This window comes from Protopterus annectens, chromosome 11.part0, assembly GCF_019279795.1.
Source record: "Protopterus annectens isolate FY-2018-M chromosome 11.part0, PAN1.0, whole genome shotgun sequence".
Taxonomy (NCBI): Eukaryota; Metazoa; Chordata; order Ceratodontiformes; family Protopteridae; genus Protopterus; species Protopterus annectens.
Window position 1 is genome coordinate 1026713399 of NC_056745.1, and position 21624 is coordinate 1026735022.

Genomic DNA, 21624 nt, shown 5'->3' on the forward strand with positions numbered 1-21624 from the left:
ACACTTTACTCTGGATTCAAAAAGATTTTTCCATCAGTTTTACTTAACTAATGGTGGTTCATCAATTAGTACAATGGACATAATTTCTGGTTCAGAGATAAAGCAAAGCCAAACAGAAAAAATGCTTCATTTGTGAGTAATTACAAAGTCACTAAAAAACTATGCTAATACATGTATCTATGCTAGTGGTTTTCCTACCAGCCTATGCTTCATGGTAGTATAGGCACCCCCAACACACAGACACATGCACACACACACACACACACACACACACTCACACACACACACACACACACACACACACACACACACACACACACACACACACACACACACCTACCTCCAGGTGGTAACAAACAAACCTTTTTAAAGTCACATTGACAGAAACGCTCACACACTATTACACATGATGTACATACACACACACGTGCGCGCGCGCACACGCACACACACCCACACACACACACACACACACACACACACACACACACACACACACACACACACACACACACACACACACACACACACACACACACACACAAACGAGGGCAGCTTCCAGTGCTTACATCTTGCAGGTAGACCACACAGAGATGCACGTACACATATTCATATCTCCCTACAGACATGCAAGCACACAGGCTCACTCACATATATACAACACACCAATGGCTACACGATTCCTTGCCTGTATCCATGGTACAAGCTGTCAGCATTCCTGTAGGGATGAATGGGTGAACCCTGTGTTTTTGATGTTAATCACATTTTCTTCCCTGTGAAGAAATTAACCTGGTAGAGTGATTCTGTCAATTGCTCTACTGGATCAATCCTCTGCCAGTGTCATTTGTGAGGGAGAGCACATGGTTAACTTGTCTTAGCCGCTCCCCCAAACTGCTGCATTTACATGCAGCTGCACAAGTGAGACCACTATCCATGTCATGGCCACTACCAGGGAAAACAGTAGTAGTAGAGCTCTTTATTTATTGGTAAGACTTACAAAGATAATGACAACGTCTGAGTCAAGGCTTCCCAGCAAAATAAGCCTTTCCATACCTCTCATCCTCTTAGATCAAGAAATCTGGACAAAGCCATAAATAAAGGTGGGACAAAGGCCCCAAAATAGGGGCAATTTTTAAATATTTATCTTACAAGCTTAGAAGGTTGATAGAATAACAGGTTTTGCATTAGCATGAATTTTTTGAAGGGTATGAAGTCTGCAATTCAAATGTCTGTCATTATCTTTTAACTTCAATCTTTAATGATTTGCCACTTATTTGCTAGAAAAACACAATTTTGTGAAAAATGGACTGAAAATATGAGGCAAAAATCTGGACATTCTGTGAAAATCTGTACAGTTCAGAGATATCAGCCTCTCTGAATCCTATGATATTTTCTCATTGATGCCTTAATGGCTTTAAGGTGTATCACAATTGAGCCTATAGATACATTTTGCTGAATAGCTACTCTATAAACTGGTTTTAAACATGTCACATTGTCACTTATTTCAAGTAACCTAACTATTATTTATTAAGTCACATAACAGTTTCTCTACTACCAATATCCTGTAAACATTGCATGATACACAGCTTGCTGTTTTCTATCTGGAATCATTTGTAAGATTATCTTTGATACCTAGGTGTCATATTACATCCTCACAGCAAAATAACTACTTCAAGGATAAAATGAAATTGGCACGCATCATCGTATTCAGTCTAAAAGCTGTATTGACAATGGTTCATTCAAATAATTCTAATGTGACATTGTCAGGAAAGAACATGCACAAGGTGTCATTTATATAGTGTTTTTAATTGATCACTATGTAACTCTAAAGGATTTTCTAGTGACAGCTGAAGAGGCAGGAAAGAAATAATACCAAGACCAAAAGCTCTTCTCAGCATGTCTTAATATCTATAACTAATGATGTATTTATGTCGTATAGGGTGTGTCTGTGTACTAGCTGCAAGAGAGGAAAGGTTGCCAAAAAAAAAAAAAGTTGTTTGCTTCACAAAACAATGATTGTGTTTATGATTGGCTAGTCAGGTAATGTCACAGCACTGAGTCAGGTGGGCAGGCCTTGAGTTTGAGTGACATGCTATTCAGCCCATATCTTTTTTTTTTCTTTTCTTTTCTTTCTGGTTGTCTAACTTCATAGTCCACACTGTTGCTGATATAATTATTTTGGTAAGAGGTAAATGAACTGTATTCCGATGTAGTAAAAAATGTTGAATTTACTGGGCTGTTTTACAATACAGTCTAGGAGACATAACTATCCCCCTTTAGTAGATATAACTCTCCCCCTTGTAGTAGATATAACTCACCCTCTTTTCTAAATACAGTTGACAGTTCCATAACAAAATAGTTTGTTTGTAGTAATATAGCATGACATATGCTGATCAAAAAAATAAATGAGTAACCTTGGCAAATTAATAACAATAATAATAATAATGATGATAATAATGATGATGATAACAATCACCTATTAAAATAGTAATAAATTAGCAGAAACGATATAGAGACAGCATCCCAGAAGTCCAGCCCCACCCTGGCTATGAGACAAAGTACTCTCAGTGAAGACATCCTTGAACTACTCCCAAGTTCCTTCATCTCTATTCCTGAAATCACCACTAAAAGAGGAAGCCTCAGTGTATGTACCTTCAACTAACATTTGTGTAATCCAGCTAAACAGTTTGAATTAATATTCTCCACCTTTGGCGAGCGTGATAAGCAGCCTACCGTAGTCAGCTCCCTGAAATCCCCCCATTACATTTTTTCACTGCTTACTCACATTGCCCGCAGCTGAAAAACAGTCTGATATATTTATACAAGTTCTTCCCTAGCAGTACTATCTGTTACCATTTTTTGCCACTAGAGGGCAGCATACACCAACTTCTAGATGGTTAAGGTATATTCTTACCGTGTCCTTCCACTACTGTTTTACTATAACTATTTCTCTCCCTCATCTGTGTATATCTGTGGAATACCCACTACATTCTTGCGTCTTTTTTTTCCCACTTTCTACTGAAATCCTACCCTAAAAAAAACAGAATCTCCTTCAGGAAAGCAGTTAAATATCTTACCTGCATTCCAGTCACTGATACATTTTTTTCACAACAATCTCCATCTTGGGTCTATCCCCTCCCCCCATCCTCACATTCTTCACTGCCTTTCTCCCACCCCTTAGACTACCCTACACCCCAAAAACTACATCACTGTGGTGCTATCAGTGGCACCATTTTTAAAATTAGAACTTTTTCGTCCTCATCCACCAGGAACGTTTGTGCGGTTGGGCTGCTTGTCGCTCACTCTTGATAGGTGAAGCAGTTAATTTTTCACAACTCCATTCAACTGATACTGTTATTACTGCTTTTGTCTTTCATTTTGCAATTACCATGTAGCCTGAACTCCTACTTTTAAGCTTTATTGTTATCATCTAGGAGTGCTACCTTAAATACATTTCTAAGTATGAGTATACCTGTATCGTGTGTCTAACTTATAATCCATGTGCCTACAATCATTGAACACTTGTATTAATTGCTTATACAGTTATATGTTTGCTTAGTCAGCGTAATATTAGTGACTCTAGGGATAACAAACCAAGATTGTTATACTAGTGCTGGTGTATGCGCCAGTCACTGCTTTTAATTATTGCTGGGCCTAAAGTAATTAAGCAACTGTGGCTACACATCTTTACCTCTATTAACTGACTGCCTGCAGATGATACAGCTTGCTATAGCCAACATTCCATCAGCTACTCACTTACTGCATTCATGTGACTACTTTGTGTGCCATTTCAATGTCTTTTTTGGTGCTTGTCAGAGCGTTAGTTACTGTTTAACCCTACACTACATTACATTGTAGCCATATCCCTTTGACTAGCTCTACAATGCTGAATTCCTATGGCAAAATAGAACATTGACAGAAAAGAAAGATGACATATAGAGGAAACTGATTTAATATAGTATTAACGATATGTTTGGAACCTATGAGTAACACAACACTAGTTATTGTCGGCGTTTAACTTGCATAAAGCTATTTTACTGACATCATTGGTATTGACCTATATGTAAGACATATTTTTGTTTCCTGTGCTGCTAATGTAAGTGCGTCATTGTCTCTGTAACTGCATTAACTACTGCATATAGCTCTGCCCTTGTAATGTATGTTAATGTTTTATTTTTCCTTGGGCTAATTAGAGATCTACCACAAAAAGGGAAATGCAATAAGTGAATATTTTAGAGTGCTTATCCTGAATGCATTGTTGTTTTTATCTCGTATTTCTCCTTCCCTATGACTTCACACTTTGTCTGCCGTCCCTTCTCTCACTATCCTCCCCTACTCTAGTGCAGTCTAGCATGAGACCTCTCCGCACTATAATTTCCCATCTTACTTTTTCTGCACTTTTCCCTTCTTACTTCACTACCCTATCCTACAACTTGCTCCTACCCTGATTGTTTCTGGATTTGAATACTGAACACTTCTCGCCCTCTCTCTTTTACAGCTTGCAACTATGAGGGTACCCCCCACTAAGTAATAAGGACTTCCTACCCCTCTCAGTGAAGATATCCTTGAACTACTCACAAGTTCCTTCATCTCTATTCCTCAAATCACCACTAAAAGAGGAAGCCTCAGTGTATGTACCTTCAACTAACATTTGTGCAATCCAGCTAAACAGTTTGAGTTAATATTCTCCACCTTTGGTGAGAGTGATAAGCAGCCTACTGTAGTCCCCTCCCTGATATCCCCCCATTACAGTTTTTTACTGCTTACCCACATTGCCCGCAGCTGAAAAACAGTCCGATATATTTATACAATACAAGTTCTTTCCTAGCAGTACTATCTATTGCCATTTATTGCCACTAGAGGGCAACATACACCCACTTCTAGAGGGTTAAGGTATATTCTTACCGTGTCCCTCCACTACTGTTTTACTATAACTATCCCTCTCCCTTACATGTGTATATCAGTGGAATACCCACTACATTCTTGCGTCTTTTTTCCCACTTTCTACTGAAATCCTACCATAAAACAAACAGAATCTCCTGCAGGAAAGTAGTTAAATATCTTGCCTGCATTCCAGTCACTGATACTTTTTTTTCACAACAATCTCCTTCGTGGGTCTGCCAGCTCCATTCTCCCTGCAGGCTCACTCCGCTCACTTCCCACCCCCTTGTCCCACCCACCCCACATATAATTTCCTTTATACTTTTCCTTGAAAACCACACCTCCCTAACTCATCTAATACCCCTCCCACTTATTTCCCTTCTCTTCTACCACCAACCCACACACCTCCTAGTATCTCTCACTTCCACTACTCTTCCACCTCCACATACTCTATCTTACATCATGTCCTTCAGACCTCTAATCTTGCTCTGATACCAATATTACACTGACTCTACTCTCTCACCTCCTACCATTCACAACTACTTCCACACCACTTCTGCCCCACTAATCTTAACATAAATATAAGCACAAATACCCATCCTTCTTTACATATCTGTCCCTCCATCCTAACCTATAATACTCCATTGCCAACAATAAAATTATCCTCATCTCTCTCTACCTCCTTCACACATAAAAGAAAAGTCTCCCCTCTCAAACTAGTATACTGCCTCATACCCCTACATTAATTCGGGGACATTCATCCCAATCCTGGCCCAACTCACCCTACCCAAAAAGATAATACTCGTAACAAACACACCTAATCTCTCTGCCCCTAAAAAGCAAGTATCATTCTATGCTATCAACCTCATAAGTATAGTAAATAAAGTCCAGGAATTCCATGCTTGGTTGGCTACCTATACTCCAGACATAGTCGTTCTAACTGAAACTTGGCTGAAACCTCACTACCAAGACAGTGAAATCACCCCTCCTGGCTATAACATCCTAAGACTGGATAGACTAAATAAAAAGGAGGAGGAGTAGCTATACTTTATCCTGATCACCTCTCCCTATCCAGTCCAAACCTCCAACTACATCCTTTTCCAAACGCTGAACCCCTACTTGCCAATTTTAAACTTAACAAGTTTACTATCATAACTGTTGTAGCTCTTTATATCCCCCTGGAGACAATACATACTTTCTCAAAAATATCCTATCCCACCTCTCTCAGACCATCCATAATGAAACAATTATACTAGGTGACATAAACATTGATTGGCTCTCAATACAAAACCCCAACACAACCCCATGTATCGACCTACATGGATTTGAACAGCTTATTAATACCCCTACCTTTATTAATAAGTCACACCTCCCTAGCTCACTTCTAGAGTGGATTCTGGTCTTCCACCCACATAACTACCATAACCCTCAGACTCTCCCAAATGTCCTTAGCGACCACTGTCCTATCATAGTGACCAGAAAAACATCCCATTTTTCCAGACCTTCCAAGCTCATCTCCTCCTGGAATACCTCATCCTTCAGCCCAGACTCTTTCATTGACCAACTCTCTAGAACTGACTGGTCTCATCTCACCACTGTCCCCTTAGATACAGTGGTCCAGTCCTTTAACACCACCTTTCTCAACATTCTAAACTCTCTGGCTTCACTTTGCACAACTAGAGTCAGATCCAAAACTGCTTCCTGGCTTACCAAATCTACCGTTACCCTTATGAAAAACTGAGATAGGATATGCAAATTGTGGACTAAAACAAAGACCCCTTCCCTCTTACAGTCATACAAAGAACTAAGGAATAAAATAAAGAAAGTTATCCACAAAGACAAGACAAGCTTCTATGCTAATCCTCCCACTTCCCTAAAATCTGACCCCAAAAGGTTTTGGAACTCTATCAACCACATACTGCACCCAGGAAACCCTTGCTCTCCAAACCCGTGCCCAAACTTAACTCTGGAAGAAACAGCCATTACATTTAATAATCACTTTATTGACTCTATAATAAACATAGTCAATTCTCTTCCCACCAGGAAAAAAGACAAGGACTCCCCAATCCCATCTTCTCCTACCAATCCTTCCAACTCCTTTTCTCTTACATCAGTTTCTACTAACTACATAAAATCCTTACTATCCAAACTTAAACCCTGCTCCCCCTCAGCTGACAACCTACCCTCCTATTTCCTACAGATTGCTGCTGAACCCCTAGCCTATCTAGTTTCTATACTCATCAACCACTCTGTCACTGAATCTCATGTCCCAACATTATGGAAAACATTCTTCACACTACCCATACATAAAGGTGGCAATTCCTCTGATATAGCTAACTTCAGACCAATTGCCATACTCTCGCCTCTCTCAAAAATTCTAGAGAAATGCTTCCGCAAGCAAGTAATGTATTACCTTTTACAAGAAAACCTTCTCACAAATACTCAACATGGCTTCCATCCCAAACACAGCACCTCTACTGCACTAATATCTTTCAATACTGTAGCCCTTGCCCGTGACAACAATAAACTTGTCTCCAGTCTTTTCCTAGACCTGTCCAAAGCTTTTGACACTGTCTCCCATCCTCTCCTACTGGATGAACTCTCATGCCTGAATTTATCTCTCTCCACTATCTCCTGGTTCTCTAGCTACCTCTCCAATTGACAGCTATCTGTCAAATGGCAATCTGTTCTCACTCCTCCACTCAGTGTGTCTATGGGAGTCCCTCAAGGATCCATACTTGGGCCACTCCTCTTTAATATCTTCAAAAATCTATTGCACACCTCTGCCTCACACTCTACACTTATACAATATGCAGATGACTCTACTGTCATCACTATTGCAGATAATACATCAGACCGTCACTCTGCCACACAGGCATCTTTCAACACCATTGAGGCATGGCTTAGTGACAATAAACAAATTCTCAATCCAAGGAAAACAAAGCTCCTTCTCTTCCTCCCCAAGAGACTCTCCAATCTCTAAACCACATTTACCATCTTATCTATGAATAACACCATCATCATACCTGAACCCAGTACTAAACTGCTGGGAGTTACAATTGATGATCAGCTTAAATTTGATCTACACATTACCAATACTGTAAAAAAAAAAACACACCAGAAACTTGGTCTCTTCTATCGGAATCAAAGATATCTAACCAACACAACCAAAATAACACTCTTCCATTTCTTCTTCCCACCCTCTTATATAGCTGTCACTTATTCACTAACCTTAACACCTCACTCATTACAAAACTCACAACTACCTATAATAAGGTGGCTAGATTCGCAGCCAATCACACATACAAGGCTCACCACTGCCTATCACTCAAGCAACTGACCTGGCTAGAATTCCCCCATCTGCTTCTATTACATCAATTACAGATTAATCACTCAATCCTCCATCTACCCTCTTTCTGCTCCAGCCTATCTTCCATAGTAACTAAATATATTCCAAACAGGACACTACACAGCTCTGACCAAGACTTGAGACAGATCTACAAACCTAATACCAAAACAGGCCATTTACTCTATAATTATAACCCTACTGTGGCTTGGAACCAACTACCCTTGGAAATTAGGTCCCTTAACCATACAAAACACTTCAAGCTAGCCACAAAAAAACACCTGATGAAGAAATGGTCCTGCCACTGCAGCCATCCCACCTGAAACTATTTTACCCTAGCTTTCCCTACTCCAGTTCTCACATCCTATTCATTGATCTTCAACTATCTCCATTCTGTGCTATTTCCTAAGCTATAACTTCTATCTTTCCCTCTATTCCCCAGTCTATCTCATTTCCTGCTCTTAACCCGCAGTCTCTCTGGCTATAACCACTCTGTCCCTTTGCAATATTCTTCTCCCTTTTCTTATACAAATTCTGTAATGACCTAGTCTAGCACTAACTAAGCTAATACCAGCTACTTGTCAACAGCATCCAAATGTAATGTTCTAGAATGTAAATTATATATTGCTAATTGTTTTTTTTTGTAAATATTTGTAAGTACTATTTTATTTTTAAATCTCTCTGAGGAGCTTTTCTCCCTGGGTCTCAACTGAAAACGAGCCAAAAGCTCAGCTGGACTAACCCGGTTAACAAATGTAAAATAAATAAAGTAGACTTTTATTATACAGATGACTGAATAAATATAAGAACATTTTCAAATTAAGAATAAAAAATGACATTTCTGTTCACTGTGGTGAGAGGCAAGATGATAAGTGAGAAAAATGTAAACACTGTGTGTAAAAAAATGTTTTCAGTAAAACTGCTTATAAGCTTTAAATTTAAGCATTCGCACCAGTCATATAGGCCATAGCAGTCTGTATTTATTGATATTTTGGTATGCCCTTGTACTCACATCTCCCTGAATGAAGTACCTGGGGATAACATTGGGAGTAAACATTAATATTTTAATTTGAATAACAGCTAAAATTGCAGAGGGTTATGAAAAAGGGTACAGAGATGATACAAAAAACAAATTTTAATAAGATGCTCAGTGTTTTGATAATACATGCTGTTGCAAGCAAAGCTATTTAACATTTATGCAGCATTCGTTTTTGAAACCCTTAGGAGGTATACATATCTATATGCAAAGCATTCAGGGTAGGAATGATGTTTATCTAATTCCATTACTGAGCTGGAGAGATACTGTAGAAAATAATTCAATGCCTAGGCAACATTGGCCCTTTAAAATTATTTTGGAGAACTTAACATGTTATATTAAAGTACTTTTAAATGTGATTTTAATTACTATTAGGAAAGATAATCTAAGCTCGCTTCTTTCAAGAGTGTCTTGGGAGCACAGGTTAGTGAAGTGATTTTTCTGTGGTTGTAAAGTATGCAGATGGCAACCTTTGAATGAAAACACTATTTGCCAGGTGTGCAGCTCAATATTTTCTCTAATGCGCTCCAAAATACTGCTACCCTGACCTGCACAATTTCCTCTCAAGTCTGTAATAGTATGACTTAAGTCGGAGTTGGAGTATAAGGTAACATTGCTTTCTGTGGCATATATTCTGCAACCTATATCTGATATTCATTGCAAAATTCAGTGGATCTAATGTATTCAGACAAAAAATGTTACCAAAAAAGCAGAGGGTCACTGATATGTAATATAAGAAAATAAAAGTATATTCTCCTGCTTGTATTTAACAGCATTACTATGTACACACACACACACACACACACACACACACACACACACACACACACACACACACACACACACACACACACACATTATATATTTTATTTGTGTTTTCTATTACATTATAGATAAAGGTGCTGAAAAAATCCAACCCATTTTAAAGTCTCCATGATGCTTTGCTTTTAGTTTAGGCTACATGATGCTCTGTTCTTATTGTCCTTTTGTCTTACTGTTGCCATTTATTGTTCTGCTCTTATTTCTGAATGGTACTTGAATTAATGTGTTCATTTATCTCCACCACATGTACATCTTAGAAATCAGAATGATTTTAACAGGGAAAGAGTCCAGTACCTAAATTCAGACTTCAGTGGAAAGGTAATGAAAAATATGAAGTCTAATAGAAGTAAACATAACAGACTTTTTGTCATAGTATACTGTAACACTGCTTCTCTTCACTTATATGAAGCCAGCATAATGGAGAGCTTACCTTCTTTTTGCTTCTATGAGTTATCATTTTGTGAATCTATTACTATCTACTACTATTTATGAACACTGCTAAAATGAATGCAATCAAGCCTCTGTGTTGGGCAATTTAATCTGAAAGCAACTTTTCTAAATGGTGTTATCTCTTTTTATCTTACATTCATATATTTCTGTTTTTTTGGGGTGGTGGTGGTGTAATGTAGTCTATATCAAGCCTAAAGAATCTTTGTTGTTTGCCTGACTGATGTTCTCCTTCTAATGCAAACAGCTGTCTTCATTTTAGGCTTGATGTAGATAGAGTTCATGAGATGGTCATGGGTTAATCTGGTTATCATGATCCAACTTAATTCAAATATCCCTGTGGAGCATAATAAACACTGTTTTGGAAATTCAAACACAATGTACCAATTTTTTCATTCATTCTTGTATTGCTGCTCATGAATGCTCATCAGAGCTGCTTCTTGGCAAACTGAACTGCTATATATATATATATATATATATATATATATATATATATATATATATATATATATATATACACATATACAGAGGGGTCTATGTCAGATTTTGGAGTTTTCAGAAACTCAAAATTCATATTGTCGATATGAAATGTTCAAGTTACCAAAAACCTGAACTTTGGAAAACAACAAAAATCTACCTTTTTTCGATGTTTTTGCAGGGGGCAAGACCCCCTGCACTCCCCCCACTCTGAGATTGCACTACAGTGGGGAAAAGGGTTAATTAGCTGATTCTCACTGTACAGCAATCTCCATTCAAAAGCTTTGAGTTTTTGAAAAATCATATGGTCTTGACGGGTCTATATTATGTGATCGAAGAACCTCTTCTTCTAACACATAATAATCGAAACATATGCAGTGAACGCTGTAAACCGAGAATGGCCACATCCTCAAATAGTTTCCTTGGGAAAAAAATCAGCTGGCCTTTATTGGGAATCACCCTTTTCTTCAATGTAGAACGATTTTGGAATTGGTATATTTAGTTAGAGGGAGTGTGGGGGGTGAAGCCTCTCACTTGATTACTGTTTTAAAGTGTGCTTTTTATTTTACAGTATGTGAATTTTTTCAGGAGGAAAAAATTTGAGGAAGTGGCTGTTCACGGTTTACAGTGTTCGCTGTATATGTGTCGATTATTATGTGTTCAAATAAGAGATTCTTCAAACACATAATATAGACACGGTCTTGACTATATCAATTTTGAGTTTCGGAAAACTCAAGTTTCTGATTGGGACCCATATACATATATGCGTATGCTAAAATAAACAGTTTAGAATGAACCAAGTTCAACAAAGCAAAACAAAAATCACATTCTACATAAAAAGACACACTGGAGAGCTTAAATATATATTTTACAGTTTGTTCTGAGAAGTTCCAATTTAAAGTAAAAAATAAAATCGCTAAAATAGGTATTAAGCTCTCCAGTGTGCCTTTTTGTGTAGAACGTGCTTTTTGTTTTGAAATATATGTAAATATGTCTCTATCTATCTATCTATCTATCTAAATCTATATATATTTTTATCTGCCTGTCTATATATAGATAGATAGATATAGATACACACACACACACACACACACACACACACACACACACACACACACACTCACGTGTGTGTTTGTGTTTATGCATATGGGTGTGTGTGTGTGTGTGTGTGTGTGTGTGTGTGTGTGTGTGTGTGTGTATATATGTATATATATATATATATATATATATATATATATATATATTATATATATATATATATATATATATATATATATATATATATATATATATATATAATATATATATATAGAGAGAGAGATATAGATATATATGTGGGTCAAATTTTAAATTTCAAAATCCCAAAACCTCAAACCTCTAAATCCCGATGTTCAGAAGTTCAAAGTTTTGGAATTTCAAAATGAAAAATAAAAAACACCTAAAAGAAGAAAACATCATAAATCATGTTTTTTCAGGGGGACAAGCCCCCCTGCACCCCCATGTGGGGGGCATCATCCCTCCATACCCCCTGCATACCCTGCTATTTAAATATACCAACTCCAAGATCGCACTATAGTGAAGAGAATGGTAGAGTTCCCGTTCCGCACTATACGGCAATCACCATTGATACATTTCGAGATTCCAAAACGTCAAACTTCTGAAAGTCGGGATTTAGAGGTTGAAGGTTTTGGTATTTAATGCATAATTTTTTCAATGTTAATATAAATGCACTAGTAAGAATATTTTTATGTTGTTTTTATCATACAATATTTATAGATAATTCAATGGAGTTTTATGATTATTCATGATTTTATTCATTATTTTTATTGAGTCAAATTAGTGCAGGAAGTGCAATTATTTGTCACTTCCTGTTAACTGAGTATTTGAACAGACCAGTTTAGCTGTTTTACTTGTCTTCTTCTGAGGAAGCTGTGACAGGGGTCACGGCGAAAACGTTGTCTTTTTGAAAAATAAAATACTTTTACGTTAAAGAAGAAACTTGGACTTTGTTTCCTGTGGTTAGTATTGACTATCTGGACATCAGGTTGCCTGTTTCTACACATTTTTACAAGTTTGTTTGCTCATTTGTGACTGTAAGTTTGCAAAAGCAATATTTAAAAATTTTCCCTATTTTGGGGCCTTTGTCCCACTTATATTTATGGCTTTGTCCTGATTTCTTTTTCTAAGAGGTTGAGAGGTACGTACCAAAAAGTGCCCACTCTTATTGTATAATGTTACTATTATCCAAATGGTAAGTGTGACTAAGAGCAAGGCTATTGGAGTTCCTTGTTCTTTCCTTTTAGGAAAACTGTGGTATTAAATATGTAAGTTAAAATGTAGTTTTAGCAATGCACTCGTTTGCATCTTTTAGGAATTTTAAATCAATTGTTAGTGTTACGTGAAAACAAAGTATTGTTATTTGTGGTGGTTTTAATTAGGAAGCGTATTTAATGACTGACTCTGTACCGTATTAAATGGTATCTGATGAAGTCTGACTGAACAGGATGAAATCGCTGTTTCTGAAGTGCATTAATGTGTGATTAAACCGGCTTGCTCTACAAGACACGCTGCAGTGATTTTCTTTTCCTTGGTACCTGGATGTGCTTTAGTTCCACCATGTAGTTAACATCGCTGACAGTCCTTACCACCGTGTAGGGTCTCTCCCAAGCTGCCTGCAGCTTGTTGTATCTGAGAGGAATGAGAACCTTTACCTGCTGCCCTACAGCATATTCTGTAGCTCAAGCATTCCTGTCATAACAGACCTTTTCCTGCTGTTGGGCTTCTGCCAGGTTCTCCTGAGCCAAGCCCATGAGTTCCTTGAGCCTTGTCCTGTGGCTTATGACATATGCCACAACAGACTTCTTGTAAAATTCTCTCACCCTCCCACTCATTTCGAATCAAATCTGGAGGTCTCCTCACCCCATGTCCATTCAGCAACTCAAAGGGTGAAAAACTGTGGATTCTTGGAGCACCTCTCTGTAAGCAAACAACAGATGCGCAGATATTTGTACCAGTCCCTCTTAAACTGGTCTGCAAATGCCCATAGCATTGTCTTGAGTGTAGGGTTTAACCTCTCAACAAGACCATTAGTCTGGGGATTGTAGGGGATGGTCTTTAGGTGCTTCACTTCACAGTACTTCCACAGACAAGCTAGCAGTCTGACATGAAACTGGCACCTCTGTCAGTCAGTATTTATTTTGGGAATCCTATCCTGCTGAAAATCTCTAACAAAGCATTTGCCATCTTTTCTGCCTCAATGAAGGATGGAGCCACTGCCTCAGGGTATCTGATAGCATAATTTACTACCACTAGGATATCATTTTCATCTGTGAAACATGGGGTACGCAGAGGCTCCCACAATATCACTAGCTACCCTTTGGAATGTCTCCTCAGTCACAGGAAAAGGCATTAAAGAAGCTTTCACCTTGTCTCCTGCCTTGCCCATCTTTTCACACTGCCCACAGGTCCTGCAGTGCCCTGTTACATCTCTGGAAATCCCAGGCCAATAGAAGTTCTGCATAATACATCTCTTTGTACGTTTTATGCCCATATGACCTGCAAAGGGAATATCATGGGCTGTGACTAAAAGTGCCAGATGGTAGGCTCTGGGCAAAACCAACTGCTGTATTCGCTCACACTCTCACCGTCCCTGAGGAGTCCACTCTCTATACAGTAACCCTTTGTCCCAGTATACAGATTCTTCCTTCCCTTCAGAATCAGGTGCCTCACCAGTTACCTCCCTCAGGCCTTGCAATGTATTGTCTGAAAGCTGAGCCTGTCTCAACTCTGTCTTTGTTACCCTTCCCAGCTCCCCTTCCACAGGAAGTCTGGTATCCTTTGACAGCAGTGCCTCACTGTCAGCCTGTGTACTACTACTCACCTCTGCCCTTGCAATCTCTCTGTCCAAGGGAACATCAGTACCCACAAGCAGCTGTGGCTCACCTTCAGTCTCACTGCTACAGGGTAGCTCCCTCCCTGAAGTAACCACTTCACCAATCTTGGTGGGTCTACTTTTAAATTTCAAAATCCCAAAACGTGAAACCTCTAAATCCCGATGTTCAAAAGTTCAAAGTTTTGGAATCTCAAAATGAAAAATAAAAAAACACCTAAAAGAAGAAAACATCAGAAATCATGTTTTTGCAGGGGGACAATCCCCCCTGCACCCCCATGTGGGGGGCATCATCCCTCCATACCCCCTGCATACCCTGCTATTTAAATATACCAACTCCATGATCGCACTATAGTGAAGAGAATGGTAGAGTTCCCATTTCGCACTACACGGCAATCACCATTGATACATTTCGAGATTCCAAAACGTCAAACTTCTGAAAGTCGGGATTTAGAGGTTGAAGGTTTTGATATTTCAAAATGTAAAAGTAGACCTATATATATATATATATATGTATGTATACGCATGCATATATTTAGCAAGCATAGTTTTGTGGATCTAAGACTCTGCTGATTACTTTTTCAATTCCATTGCACTTTAACAACTGTAAAGCAATTTCAGTAGAAGATTACTTTTTTCATACTTTTTTATCTTTCCTAGACACAGAACACTCTTAACAAAATGGAAATGTTCTTGTTTTTTTTCTTTTACAAGCATCTGAGGAGAGTTTTATACTTCATTTGAAATTTTCAGTTTATATAATTAAAGTATACATGAGAAATAAGATTCCACCATATTTGTCAGTCTCCAATTTTAATTATGGCTCTCAATCCACCCCCTTTTGCAGGATAAACAGAATGTCTCAAATTAAAAAGCAGAGTGTTAGATTATAAAACAATCCTTAAAATATACAGATTTATGATCACATTCCATGATATTTGCTAATTGGTCATTGATTTTTTTCATTAAAATAATAGGTATGTAGTATTGGAGATATTGTCTTCTTACAGCAACAATTTCTATGATTTAACCAATGCAACCCTATACTACAACAGATAGCAAGTGCCATTTGAATACTGTGTTGTGTCTTCTGGCATTTCTCTTTGCATATATAGCATCATCTAATTTTATCAATACACCATATTCTAATTCTGAAATTTACTAAGATAGAAGGGACAGTGAAGGATCAGGAAACTAGCAGTGTGGAGTGAGGAGTGGCATCCAAGATGTTATACAATAAAGTATAAGGTACCTCACTAGAACTCTAATTATCCCAAAGTGGAATACCAACTGGGAAGAGAGACCCTAAGGAAATATATTAGAAAAAATAATGTGGTGTGGTACAGTAGGAGAAATGACCCACCAAATACAAATGCCTAATCTGAAGCCAAAACTACTAAAATGATGGATATTAAAAGGAATAGACAAAAGGAATGGGGATGCTGTACAATCCCTTTACACATCCCAGGGCAGGCCCAAGCTGTTGAATTATAATCAGTTCTGCTAGCACTACAGGGATAAGTATATCAAGCTAGTGAAGAAGATACAAAGGAAGGATACCAGGATAATAAAGAGAATGGAGGGCATGAGATATGGGAAGCTGCTGAAGTTAAATTTATTCTTTCATGAGTTTATCCGAGAAAGGGGAGATGTGATATGGGTGTATAAGACATATTGGCTAAGCATGGTGGCATATAGCTAAAAAGGAAGGAAAGAGAATGGAAAAGGGAAAATGCCTTCCAGATAAAAGATACAATGTTTAAGCTGGACATTAGAAAGTATTTTTTTTTCACAGGAGTAGTGGATAAATGGATCACATTACTTGACCAGGAAGTAGACTATAAAACCAAAGAATCCTTTAAAAAGATCCCTAGTTGTGTATGGAGGGCTGATGCTTGGAGGTGTGGTGGGCAAATAAAAGGGGTCTAGGAGATGTAGCTGAATGATTTTAGTTATATAAGGCAGGTCAGATAGATAATTTGTTTAAATGCAGTCATAACCATGAAACTGAATTCCAGAGTTAAGGAGAAAGTGTATGTAAATAGGCCAAAAGATGTACTTTCCAGATATACTATGCTACTATAACCTAAGATGCCTTAATAGACTTTCCATAACCTTACAGTTTAATGAGTATAAGATTTCCATATATCCCTCAGAAATGCACCACTACCTTTAATCATCTTTCTTTCTTCCTATCCAAGCCATATATTCCATCATTAACCTTTACTGATGCTCAGATAATCTCGCTTTCATGTAACATATCTCTCCGTGTATCGATTATCGTATGGCGTACTTTCGTTTCCTAGATAAAGTCATTACAGAAGTCTTCACATCTACTTTAAGCATAGAAATGGGCCTGTAATTCCCTTGATCTCCTTCCCTTTCTTTCATCCATTTGACTAATACAAGGGGTGCAACCTGTTCTATTGGGACAATTAGGCCCTTAAACTCCAGACCCTTCTCAAATATTTCCCTTTTCCACTCACCTTCTGCTAAGTAAACTAATAAAAATTGATTGAGAAAATTTACTTTTCGCATATTTTCCTCCATTGCATATAGTTAATGACTTCCTAATTTTCTTAAGCTGTTATCACCTTTACAATATTTCTAGTTCATGTCTCTTATAAAGTCCCATTTGCGTATTCAGTCTCTCCTGTCAACTTCCCATCTTCCTTCTTGCCAATCTTTCCTTATCTGACTGCATATGAAAATTGCAAACAACTCTACTGCTTCATCTTTCTTGCACGTTGTTTCCTTCTATATCCATCAAAACTTCCACACTCAATTCTGCTTTCTGGTCCGTCAACATCTGAACTAATGATTTGCACCTATAACCTTTACCTCCAGTCCTACCACATATTTCTTTCTACCTATCAAATTCAAATCAAATGATTTTTGGGATATTTTTAAATGACTTTAAACCCCTTTGCAAAATGTTAAGCTCTTATACTTTTTCAGTGCAATGTTATAAGGTGCATTTGCATCCAATGTCATAATTTTTTTAACTTTTCAATCAGATCTTTTGCTATCAGTTGAATGTATGGAAATATGTAGTGCAGATGGTGAAACAAATTCAGAATTACACACATTCTTCTCAGTCTATAAAACATTGAAAACATCTTTGTTTTTGGCAGCATTTTGCTCAATCCCATAAGTAAAAACTTTGCTCATATTATTCTGTAGTTCTGTATAGTACTGTGATGCCCCCGCACTGGCCCAGTAATAATGGAGCCTGAATCCTCACCACTAGCACCAGTGAGGGATGTACATATTGGGAGGATTACAAATACACACACAGTAAAGTACAATTTCCCTTATTAGCATACAGAGATCACAGTCAGTCTGGGGCTCGTTTCTCCCTCTTTCTCCATATCCCCAATAAGACTCCCCACTGGCACAGCTATAGGGTTGAGATCTCAGCTCAGTGGCTAAGCCAAAACCTTCAGCATCCTCTCTGTCCAACTAGCGCTTTATGTCCCTGCCCAAGTAGCTGACACACACTTTGAGATTTGATTTATACACAAACACACACACCTGGGAAAGGCTGGCATAGGTTTACTAGCTATACCCCCTTCTGCCCAGACTATAAGGCAGTACCAGCTGCCACCAGCCACTACTTATCAACTACTTTTAAGGCCCTTACCAAACTGCATACCTCTCAGCTGTACAGATTTTTGCAGAATGTCCAGATATTTGCTCATATTTTGGTCCATTTTAATAAAATTGTGGTTTTCTGGCAAATTAGTGACAGATCATTAAAGATTGAAGTTAGAAAATAATGACAGATATTTGAGTTTCAGACTTCATACCCTTCAGAAAATTCATGCTAATACAAAACCTATTATTTTTTCACCTAAGTTTGCAAAAGCAATATTTAAAATTTTTCCCTATTTTGGGGCCTTTGTCCCACTTATATTTATGGCTTTGTCCTGATTTCTTTTTCTAAGAGGTTGAGAGGTACGTACCAAAAAGTGCCCAGTCTTATTGTATAATGTTACTATTATCCAAATGGTAAGTGTGACTAAGAGCAAGGTATTGGAGTTCCTTGTTCTTTCCTTTTAGGAAAACTGTGGTATTAAATATGTAAGTTAAAATGTAGTTTTAGCAATGCACTCGTTTGCATCTTTTAGGAATTTTAAATTAATTGTTAGTGTTACATGAAAACAAAGTATTGTTATTGGTGGTGGTTTTAATTAGGAAGCGTATTTAATGACTGACTCTGTACGACTCTGTACCGTATTAAATGGTATCTGATGAAGTCTAACTAAACAGGATGAAATCGCTGTTTCTGAAGTGCATTAATGTGTGATTAAACCAGCTTGCTCTACAAGACACGGTGCAGTGATTTTCTTTTCCTTGGTACCTGGATGTGCTTTAGTTCCACCATGTAGTTAACATCACTGGCAGTCCTTACCACCGTGTAGGGTCTCTCCCAAGCTGCCTGCAGCTTTTTGTATCTGAGAGGAATGGCACAACAGACTCCTTGTAAAATTCACTCACCCTCCCACTCATCTCGAATCAAATCTGGAGGTCCCATCACCCTAAGCCCATACAGCAACTCAAAGGGTGAAAAACTGTGGATTCTTGGGGCACCTTTCTGTAAGCAAACAACAGATGGGGCAGATATTTGTACCAGTCCCTCTTAAACTGGTCTGCAAATGCCCATAGCATTGTCTTGTGTGTAGGGTTTAACCTCTCAACAAGACCATTAGTCTGGGGATTATAGGGGATGGTCTTTAGGTGCTTCACCCCACAGTACTTCCACAGACAAGTTAGCAGTCTGACATGAAACTGGCACCTCTGTCAGTCAGTATTTATTTTGGGAATCCTACCCTGCTGAAAATCTCTAACAAAGCATTTGCCATCTTTTCTGCCTCAATGGAGGACACTGCCTCAGGGTATCTGATAGCATAATTTACTACCACTAGGATATAATTTTCCCCTGTGAAACATGGGGTACTCAGAGGCCCCCGCAATATCCCAAGCTAGCATTTGAAATGTCTCCTCAATCACAGGCAAAGGCATTAAAAGAGCTTTCACCTTGTCTCCTGCCTTGCCTACCTTCTGGCACTGAGCACAGGTCCTGCAGTGCCCTGTTACATCTCTGCAAATCCCAGGGCAATAGAAGTTCTGCATAATACGTCTCTTTGTACGTTTTATGCCCATATGACCTGCAAAGGGAATATCATGGGCTGTGACTAAAAGTGCCAGATGGTAGGCTCTGGGCAAAACCAACTGCTGTATTCTCTCACCCTCTAACCCTCCCTTAGGGGTCCACTCTCTATACAGTGACCCTTTGTCCCAGTATACAGATTCTTCCTTCCCTTCAGAATCAGGTGCCTCACTAGTTACCTCCTTCAGGCCTTGCAATGTATTGTCGGAAAGCTGAGCCTGTCTCAACTCTGTCTTTGTAACCCTTCTCAGCTCCCCTTCCACAGGAAGTCTGGTATCCTTTGACAGCAGTGCCTCACTGTCAGCCTGTGTACTACTACTCACCTTTGCCCTTGCAGTCACTCTGTCCAAGGGAGCATCAGTACCCACAAGCAGTTGTGGCTCAGCTTCAGTCTCACTGCTACAGGGTAGTTCCCTCCCTGAAGTAACCACTTCACCAGTCTTGCCTGCAACTGTGTGGTCTATCTGGATTCCCCCATGCTACCAGACCCACACACTTGTCTCCAAGCCTGACTGTGTGTAACTGCATGCACACGTGGTACTGCATTATTAAAATCTTTCCCTATCAGGATATCTGCAGGGATATCCTCAAACACACCTACTTGCTGGCTTCCTTTTCCATCCTCCCAGTCAAAGTGAACCCTAGCCAAAGATATTTGGAATGGGATCCCTCCTAAAGCTCTGACTGGAGTAAACTGCCAAAAAAGTAGTACTCTTCTGTAATCATTGCAGGCTTCACAATGTTTAGGTCAGAGGCTCTGTCTCTCTTAGCCATGGCCTCTTTCCCATTCACTAAGATAGGTTATAACCTCTTGTGGTAGTTTGGTACCCTTGTTGTCTCTAAACCATCTACTGTTGGCATTTTGTCATTCCTACTTACTGGCTCTCCCACCTTTTGTTCCCAGCCTTGCCTACATGGACATCTATATGCTCTATGGCCCCACGAAATGCATTGAAAGCATTTAACCTTTGGTCTTGTATGCGTACCTGGGCTAGTGGATTTTCCTTCTACTGGCAGACTCTGTTGGGGCAGTCTGGGCTGCCCACCATGGGTTCCCTTAGACCCATGAGCAGTACTGGGTGTCCTTTTCCTGTGTAGTGATGCCCTACTTGCTAGGTATAGGTATCCCTTTGTCCCCAACTCATCTGCAGTAGTGCATTGTGTATCAGTTAACCAGATTCTCTTGCCCTCAGGCAAAGTGCTAAGGGCTTCTTCCCTCACCATCCCTTTAGAAGTGGTGACCTGACATCCACTCACCCACCTATAAAAATAAGTGCTTAGTTCAGCAACATATTGCACACACACTTTCATCTGCCTTGCGTCTATGCTCACAAAACCTTTTCCTATAAGCTTCAGGTGTTAATTTAAAACATTCTACCTAACAGTTCTTTGCAACATTATAATTTAAACAATCAGTATCAGACAATTTGGAGATAACAGTTACAGCTTTTCCATGGAGTAAGGGGGTCAGAAACTGTACCCACAGGCCTTGGTCACCATTATTCTGTTTACATACCTTGTCAAACATATATGAATTAAACTATCAAAATTAA